This window comes from Penaeus monodon, chromosome 3, assembly GCF_015228065.2.
Source record: "Penaeus monodon isolate SGIC_2016 chromosome 3, NSTDA_Pmon_1, whole genome shotgun sequence".
NCBI classification, from domain to species: Eukaryota; Metazoa; Arthropoda; class Malacostraca; order Decapoda; family Penaeidae; genus Penaeus; species Penaeus monodon.
Genome location: NC_051388.1, coordinates 60,452,181 through 60,459,680, shown reverse-complemented (window position 1 = coordinate 60,459,680; position 7,500 = coordinate 60,452,181). Strand labels below are relative to the sequence as shown.

General features: G+C 37.7%; 3 long non-coding RNA genes across 3 annotated transcripts in view; 2 read left to right on the top strand and 1 right to left on the bottom strand.

Annotated features, from left to right (window-relative positions):
- Positions 1 to 7,500, bottom strand: part of LOC119597678 — a 100,849-nt gene that overhangs the window by 40,782 nt on the left and 52,567 nt on the right. The gene's annotated exons all lie outside the window — the stretch shown is intronic.
- Positions 1 to 7,500, top strand: part of LOC119597674 — a 24,039-nt gene that overhangs the window by 940 nt on the left and 15,599 nt on the right. Inside the window, exon 1 of the long non-coding RNA XR_005230864.1 lies at positions 1 to 284. This exon is cut by the window's left edge and continues 940 nt beyond it. This is a non-coding gene — a long non-coding RNA (uncharacterized LOC119597674). The remainder of the gene's footprint in view (positions 285 to 7,500) is intronic.
- On the top strand, positions 292 to 4,735 carry LOC119597684. Its single transcript, XR_005230866.1, has 2 exons — positions 292 to 757; positions 4,244 to 4,735. It is a non-coding gene; the product is annotated as an uncharacterized LOC119597684 (long non-coding RNA).

Below are 7,500 nucleotides of genomic sequence, written 5' to 3'. Positions count from 1 at the left end.
GCTAGGCTGTCACCATGACTATCTTAAGCAGTATATTATCAGCTTCTTTAATAGAAGGACTTGGTTTCTTTATTGCATGGATTCTGCGCAAAAACACTCTCGATAGCACGCTCTCACATATAGGCGTAATTCCGTGGGCTGAAAACCGTTAGCTTTGGCCTCATTCAAAATTCAAACAGCAACGAACGTTAAAGGCGTTAGCGGACGACGACCAGCTTGACGCTTCCCCGGCGAGGCAGCTCCAACGGTCTCTGCAGCCGAACTTCTTGTCTTTGTTTACTTGAGTTAGTGTTATTTGCTCTTGCTTAATTTCATTCCCTTCATTTCTCTGACGCTGATGATTGTCATTTGCCAGACTACCAATGTGTTCGACGTTTGTGTTAAGTGAGACTACAATTGCTTACTTTTTTTTATTTCTAGTGTACGCTTTTTATCCTTCTTATTTATGACTATAATGTCGAGGTCGCATAAATAACTTAAGTGCGTAATTACAGGCGTAACAGAGACATATAGCATACTAACAACCTGCTGCGTTTTTAAGTGGGACTACTTCCTACTAAAGCAACTGGAGACCGACTTTCAAACCTTTGCAATACTCTCGTCAGGATATTTGAACGTGTAGGATTAGGGAACCAATAGAAGCCCGTCGAAATTAATATACATACATACAAATTATGAAGATTATGTGGATTGCACGCCCAGCTCAAAAATTTCGTTGCTATCACTAATTTGGCACTCCGCTGCTTCAAACAGCGTTGTAAGTGCCAAAGTTAATTCTGTTCAGAAATATTTCATATCAGATATATTCATGATGATTATAATCTATATATACATGTGCATATATTTGTATGCACACACACACACACAAACACACGCACATACACACACACACACACACACACACACACACACACACACACACACACACATATAATATACATATATAGATATATATAATATATATATAATATATATATATATTATATATATATTATAGATATATATATATATAATATATATATATATACATATAATAATATATATACATATATATATACTATATAGTATATGCATATATCTTATAAATAATTTTTGAAATATATATACATAATAATATATATATATATATAAATATATATATAATATTATATATAGATATATATATAATATAATATATAAATTTTTATAATATATATATATATATATATTATGATGTGTGTGATGTATGTATGTGTGTGTTTAACAAATGATTAAATAAATGAATATGCTTATGTACACATGCATACATATATTATGATATATATATATATATATAAATATATATATATATATATATATATATATATATATATAATAAACAAAAATAAATAGATAAATAATTATATTAGGATAATATATATATATTTATCATATATTAAATGAAATATAAACATAAAATAAATATATTATATTAAAAATAATATATATGATACAACAGATGAAACAAAATTTGATATAACTATATTAATATAATAAACATATATAATATATATATATTATATATATATTATATATATATATATATATATGGTTGTGTTGTGTGTTGTATTTTATAACCAAAAGTATATAAATGAATACTAGTACACAGCATACATAATTATGTACACATACATACAACACACATATACTATATATATAATAAATATATATAATATATATATATATATATATATATTTAAAGCAAAAATAAATAGACAAAGAAAAAAGGAAAGTTGGAAATCATAATGATTATCATATTAAAATGAAATTGAACCAAAAATGAAAGAAAATAAAAAAATAAAAAAAAAAAGATAAAGGGAAAAAAAAAAAAAAAATTGGAAAAAAAAAAAAATATTTTTAATAGATATATAAAAAAAAAAAAAAAACCAAAAACACACACACACACACACAAACACACACAACACACAACCCCAAAACACACACACACACAAAAGAAAATATAGGGAAAATAAATAGATAAAAGAATATCTTAAAAATATAAAAAATTTTTATAAAAAATACCCTTTTAAAAAAAAAAAAAAAAAAAAAAAAAAACAAAAAAAAAAAAAAAAAAAAATATATATATAATATATAGAATAATTTATATATTTAATATATATATATAGGGGGGGGGTTATAAAAAGATTATATAATAAATAATTATTTATTAAAAAATATAAAAATATAAATTTGGGTTTTGGGGTTTTGTTATATATATTTATATTAAATAAATAAAATATATATAAAAAATTATATATTATATATTAAATATATATATATTATATATATCCGGGGGGTTTTTTTTTTTTGGGTTTCATTAATATTATTATAATATATATATAAAATATATTTATATATAATATAATATATAATTTATTTTTTTATAATATAATATATATATTATTTTTTTTTTTTTTTGTTTTTTTTTTTTTTTTTTTTTTTTTTTTGTTTTTTTTTTTTTATTTTTTTCCATCTTTTTTATTTTATCTTTCTTCTTCTCTCTCTCTCTCTCTTCTCTTCTCTCCTCTTTTTTCTCTCTCTCTCTCTCCTCTCTCTCTTCTTCTTCTCTTTTTCTCTCTCCTTCTTTTCTCTCTCTCTCTCTCTCTTCTTCTCCCCTCCCCTCTCTCTTCTCTTTCATCTCTCCTCTCTTTTCTCTCTCCTCTCTCTCTCTCTCTCTCTCTCCTCTCTTTTCTTCTCTTTTATATTTCTTTTTTATTTATTTTCATTTATTCTTTTTCTTTTTTTTTTTCTAATTTAATATATATGTCTATCTATCTTTCTGTCTCTTCTTCTCTCTTCATTCCCCTCTCTCTCTCTCTCTCTCTTCTCTCTCTTTCTCTTCCTTTTCTTTCTATTCTTTTCTCTGTCTATCTCCCCTCTCTTTTTTCTCTCTCTCTCTTCTCTTCTCTCTCTCTCTCTTCTTGATATTATATATATATATATATAATTTTATATAATATATATAGATATATATATATATATTATATATATATATATATATATATCTAACTCCATCTTTCTCTCTCTCTCTCTCTTTCTCAATCTCTCTCTCTCTCTCTCTCTCTATCTATCTATCTCTATCTATCTATCTATCTATCTTTCTGTCTCTCTCTCTCTCTCTCTTTCAATCTTCCCTTTTCTCTCCTTCTCTCTTTTTTTCCCCCTTTTCTCTTCTCTCCCCCTTCTTAATCTGTGTGTGTGTGTGTGTGTGTGTGTGTGTGTGTGTGTGTGTGTGTCGCTATCTATGTGTCTCGCTCGCTCGTATTGTCTTGCATTTTCTTCAGCTTTCTCGCCTATTTCTCTTTGTTTCTCTATATATTATTTATCTATCTTTCTTATTTCTGTGGTGTGTCTGTCTTTTCTCTCTTTCACCTTTTGCTTTTCCTCTCTTACTTTCTCTCTCATTACCGCTTCTCTCTCGCTATCTATCTATCTATCTATCTATCTATCTATCTCCTCTCTTTCTCTATTAGTGTTAAGTCACTCGATCGTTAACTAACCCACAAGCAACATATCCTTCTTATCAGAAAATATCTTTGGCTGAAAGAAAGTTTCTTAGTCGACTCTCATTCCAGGCTGCCTTGATAAAGTGGTTGTCATGCGAATGTGCCGTCATGTACGTAAACTGAGGTTGTCGTAACACACGAATTATTTGCGTCGACTGATGTAACTGTTCTCCCCCGCCCAAAGTCAGAATCAAAGTCAAAGCGGTGATGATTTTCGGAGGGACTCTGACTGCACCCAGTAACCTTTAACTCTCTCTCTCTCTCTCTCTCTCTCTCTCTCTCTCTCTCTCTCTCTCTCTCTCTCTCTCTCTCTCTCTCTCTCTCTCTCTCTCTCTCTCTCTCTCTCTCTCTCTCTCTCTCTCTCTCTCTCCTCTCTCTCTCTCTCTGTCTCTCTCTCTTTAATATATATATATATAATAATATATATAATATATATATATATAATATATATATATATATATATATATATATATATATATATATATATATATATTATATAATATATATATATATATATATATATATATATATATATATATATATTCACATATGTATACAAACACACACTCACTCACCCACATCTTAGTGTCAATATCTTGGTTTGTGAGCGTGTCTCTGTGTTCACGCGTTCATGCAGCCATGTATATGTGCGTTTGTATTTGTTTACGTTTCTATGGTAATTCATAAGAATAAACGTAAACGCATCTCTCTACATCAAGCAAACAGCCTCGGACTTCCCCCGCTCCACCAGCCTCCTCCGCGTTGATGTCTCGAGTGCCGCAGAGAATCGTACCAGTCCACTTCAGGTGTTTGTGTGTGTGAGTGGCAACACCGGGGAAGTGCCACTGAATAAACCCCGAGATGTAATTAAGCAATAGTGGGAACAAGGTGGAAAATAGAGCCGCTCGTGTGCCATGCGTGGTTTCTCGTTCTCACGCTATATGGTTTTCGAATCGTTCTCTGGAAATTGCCCACTCGGTTTCTCATCTACTGCCCTTCGAATGCAAAATGTGTCCCATTAAGTAAAGTGACAGACAGAGCATTTTGTTGTTATTATCATTATATTCCTTTAGTTTTGTGTTCGTGAAGTATTCGCCAAATGAGAAAGCTTTGTGTGCCACATGATATGAGCCAAAGGTCATTGATAGCCATATGAGCAGATGAAAAATATGTATCAATCACAAAAGAAAAATATGAAAATAAAAGAAAAATGATAGCCAAGTGCAGTTTCCCCTCGGGTGAGCAGCCCACCAGGCCAGGTGCAGTGATTGTCAAGAAAAGTCAGCTCGTGAAAAATGTCACGGAGGTCACCTGGCAGATGCAGTGTGAGTATAAGAAGTGTGTCTGTAAGAAGTGTGTCACTCTAATACGTGTGGTGTCATGTAACTCTAGAGTATACATGTCCCTCATGTTAGTTTCAGATAGAAAGTCTCAGTCCTTCAAGTCAGACTGAAAGAAAATCGTTCCTTTACAAGTGTTTATTTTAACTGGTATCAAGTGCAGCCACTCGATAGATCGTGAGGTAACGTAAGAAACTCGGGCATACAATATATACTCAGGCAGGATACAGGGGCGATATCCCTGATCGCTGATGGTGGTTAATGAACTTTTATATCCTAACAAATATGGCCTTTGGAGCTGTTCTTGGTTCCCCGTTTGGCTGCTTTTCATGCCTTTGTTTGCCGATCTAGAGTTGACCAAGTCCCGTTCTGCTTCTAGAATTTCCTAGAGCCCTGTCGTGTATTCCGCCTCCTCGGATCGGGCGGTCGCGTGTGCCGTCGATTCCGCCATTAAAATGTGCGGCAAAACATCACGTTGCATCCCAGACTGACAAAACAAAGAGAGGCGAACGTGTGGTGGGGCAAGATGAGCTCTGGGGGAATAAATAGTTGACAGTCGGATGGCAACAGTGTATAGCTGTCTGGGCCGCGTCTGGCAGAGCCTCCTGACCCGCCAATGCAAGGCCACTACACCCAGCCTAGCCTACACTAGCTCACACTAGCCTATGATACCACCCCCTCCGCTGATGCCCTCTCCCTTCCCGTCCTGCCCTTTGCTCTTCCCCTGCCCCTTGCCCTCCCCACCCGGCTCTTGCCCTCCCCCTTCCCGTCCTCCCCTTCCCCTCCCCTGCCCCTTGCCCACCCTCCGTGCCTCCGCTTGCCCCGTGCCTACTCCTCCTCCTGCCCTCTCCCTCCCCTTCCCCCCGAACCACCCTTCCACCCTGCTCTCCTCCTCCCTTGCTCTTCCTCCTCCACCTCACCCACTCCAGTTTGACCCTACGCCTTCCCCTCTCCCCCCAACCCCTATCCCTCCTTCCCCTCCTCTCCTCCCCCTCCACTCCTCTCCATCCTTCTCCTCTTCCCCCCCTTCCTCTCCATCCCTCTCCTCCTCCCCTCCCCCATCCCCCCCCCTTCCTCCCCCCCCCCTTCCCCAGCCGAACTAGCCTTTACCTCTCTTCCTGTCGGCAGACGTCGGATCTAAGATACCATCACTTTCCTTGCGATCCAGCCTAGGCGATCAAGGTCATTGAAGCGGCGTGTGAGTTTTCTAAAAATAAAGGATAAACAAACACTTGTGTTGCAGACCAAACACCATAACAAACAAATGCGTACCATTTGAGCGCGCGCACAAACAAATATACATATATACACGTACACACAAACTACACACACACACACACACACACACACACACACACACACAACACACACACACACACACAACACCACACACACATACACACACACACACACACACACACACACACACAACACACACACACACACACACACACCACACACACACACACACACACACACACACACACACACACACGCACGCACGCACGCACACAAAGAAATAAAAACCACAAAACCAAGCGCAGTTAAATATCCCTACACACAATGTTCCTCAAGGCCCCTGCACAGAGGCCTTTCCTCTGCACACACAAACAAGCAAGCAAACGAAAATAGAGTAAGCAAGTCGGCAAGGAGCAAGCAAGCAAGTGAAAACAAAAAGCAAGGAAAGAGGCAAACACAGAGGAGGCAGCAAACAAGCAAGCAAACAAGAAACCGACAAAACAAACAAGGAGCAATCAAACGAGCGATAAACAAGCAAACTAGCAAAGAGCCAGCAAATAAAAAAAAAACACAAACAAGGGGAAAAGTAAGCAAGCAAGGAAGGAAGAACCAAGGAAACAAGCAAACAAACAAGAGACGAACAAGCGTGTGATAAAACAAGGACCAAGCGAGCAAGCAGGGAACAAGCAACCCATCAGGAAGCAAGCAACCCTACAAACAAGCAAACAGCCGAGGAGCAAGCAAGCAGGCGGCGGAGCGAGGCACGAGAGCAAAGAGAGGAGAGTGTGGAAAAGCCTGAGAATCGTAGGTGTCAGTACAAGGTCAGTCCGCTTAACGGTTGAGCCTCAACTCCCACCACACTCCTGCCGCCGCCGCCGCCGCCGCCGCCGCCGCCGCCACGCTTCAGGATCTGCCGAAGCGCCGCCGCCGAGGCCCTGGTGGCACGGCGGCGCCCCTGCTACAGCAACTGGAGCATAACGTCCTGGGAATTAACCGAGTGACTTTGCAGCTCAAGGTCATGACGATGTCCCTTTAAGATCAGGTTCATGCTGGGCGGGCGCACGCACGCACGCACACACGCATGCTCCCAGACAGTAATACGAAAATGAGAGAGAGGAAGAGAGACGAGCAGATAGACAGACACACGCAAATAAACAGAAAAGGGGTGCGGCTTAGGGAAAAAACGAGGGCAGTTTAGAGGCATGGATACTGCGTTTTGAATATAGTGAGTGATAACACACATACTTATAGACTCACGCGCATGCACGTACACACACACACACGCGCGCGCACACGCACACACACACACACACACACACACACACACACACACACACACACACACACACACACACACACACACACACACACACACACACACAAAGCTCAAACAAACA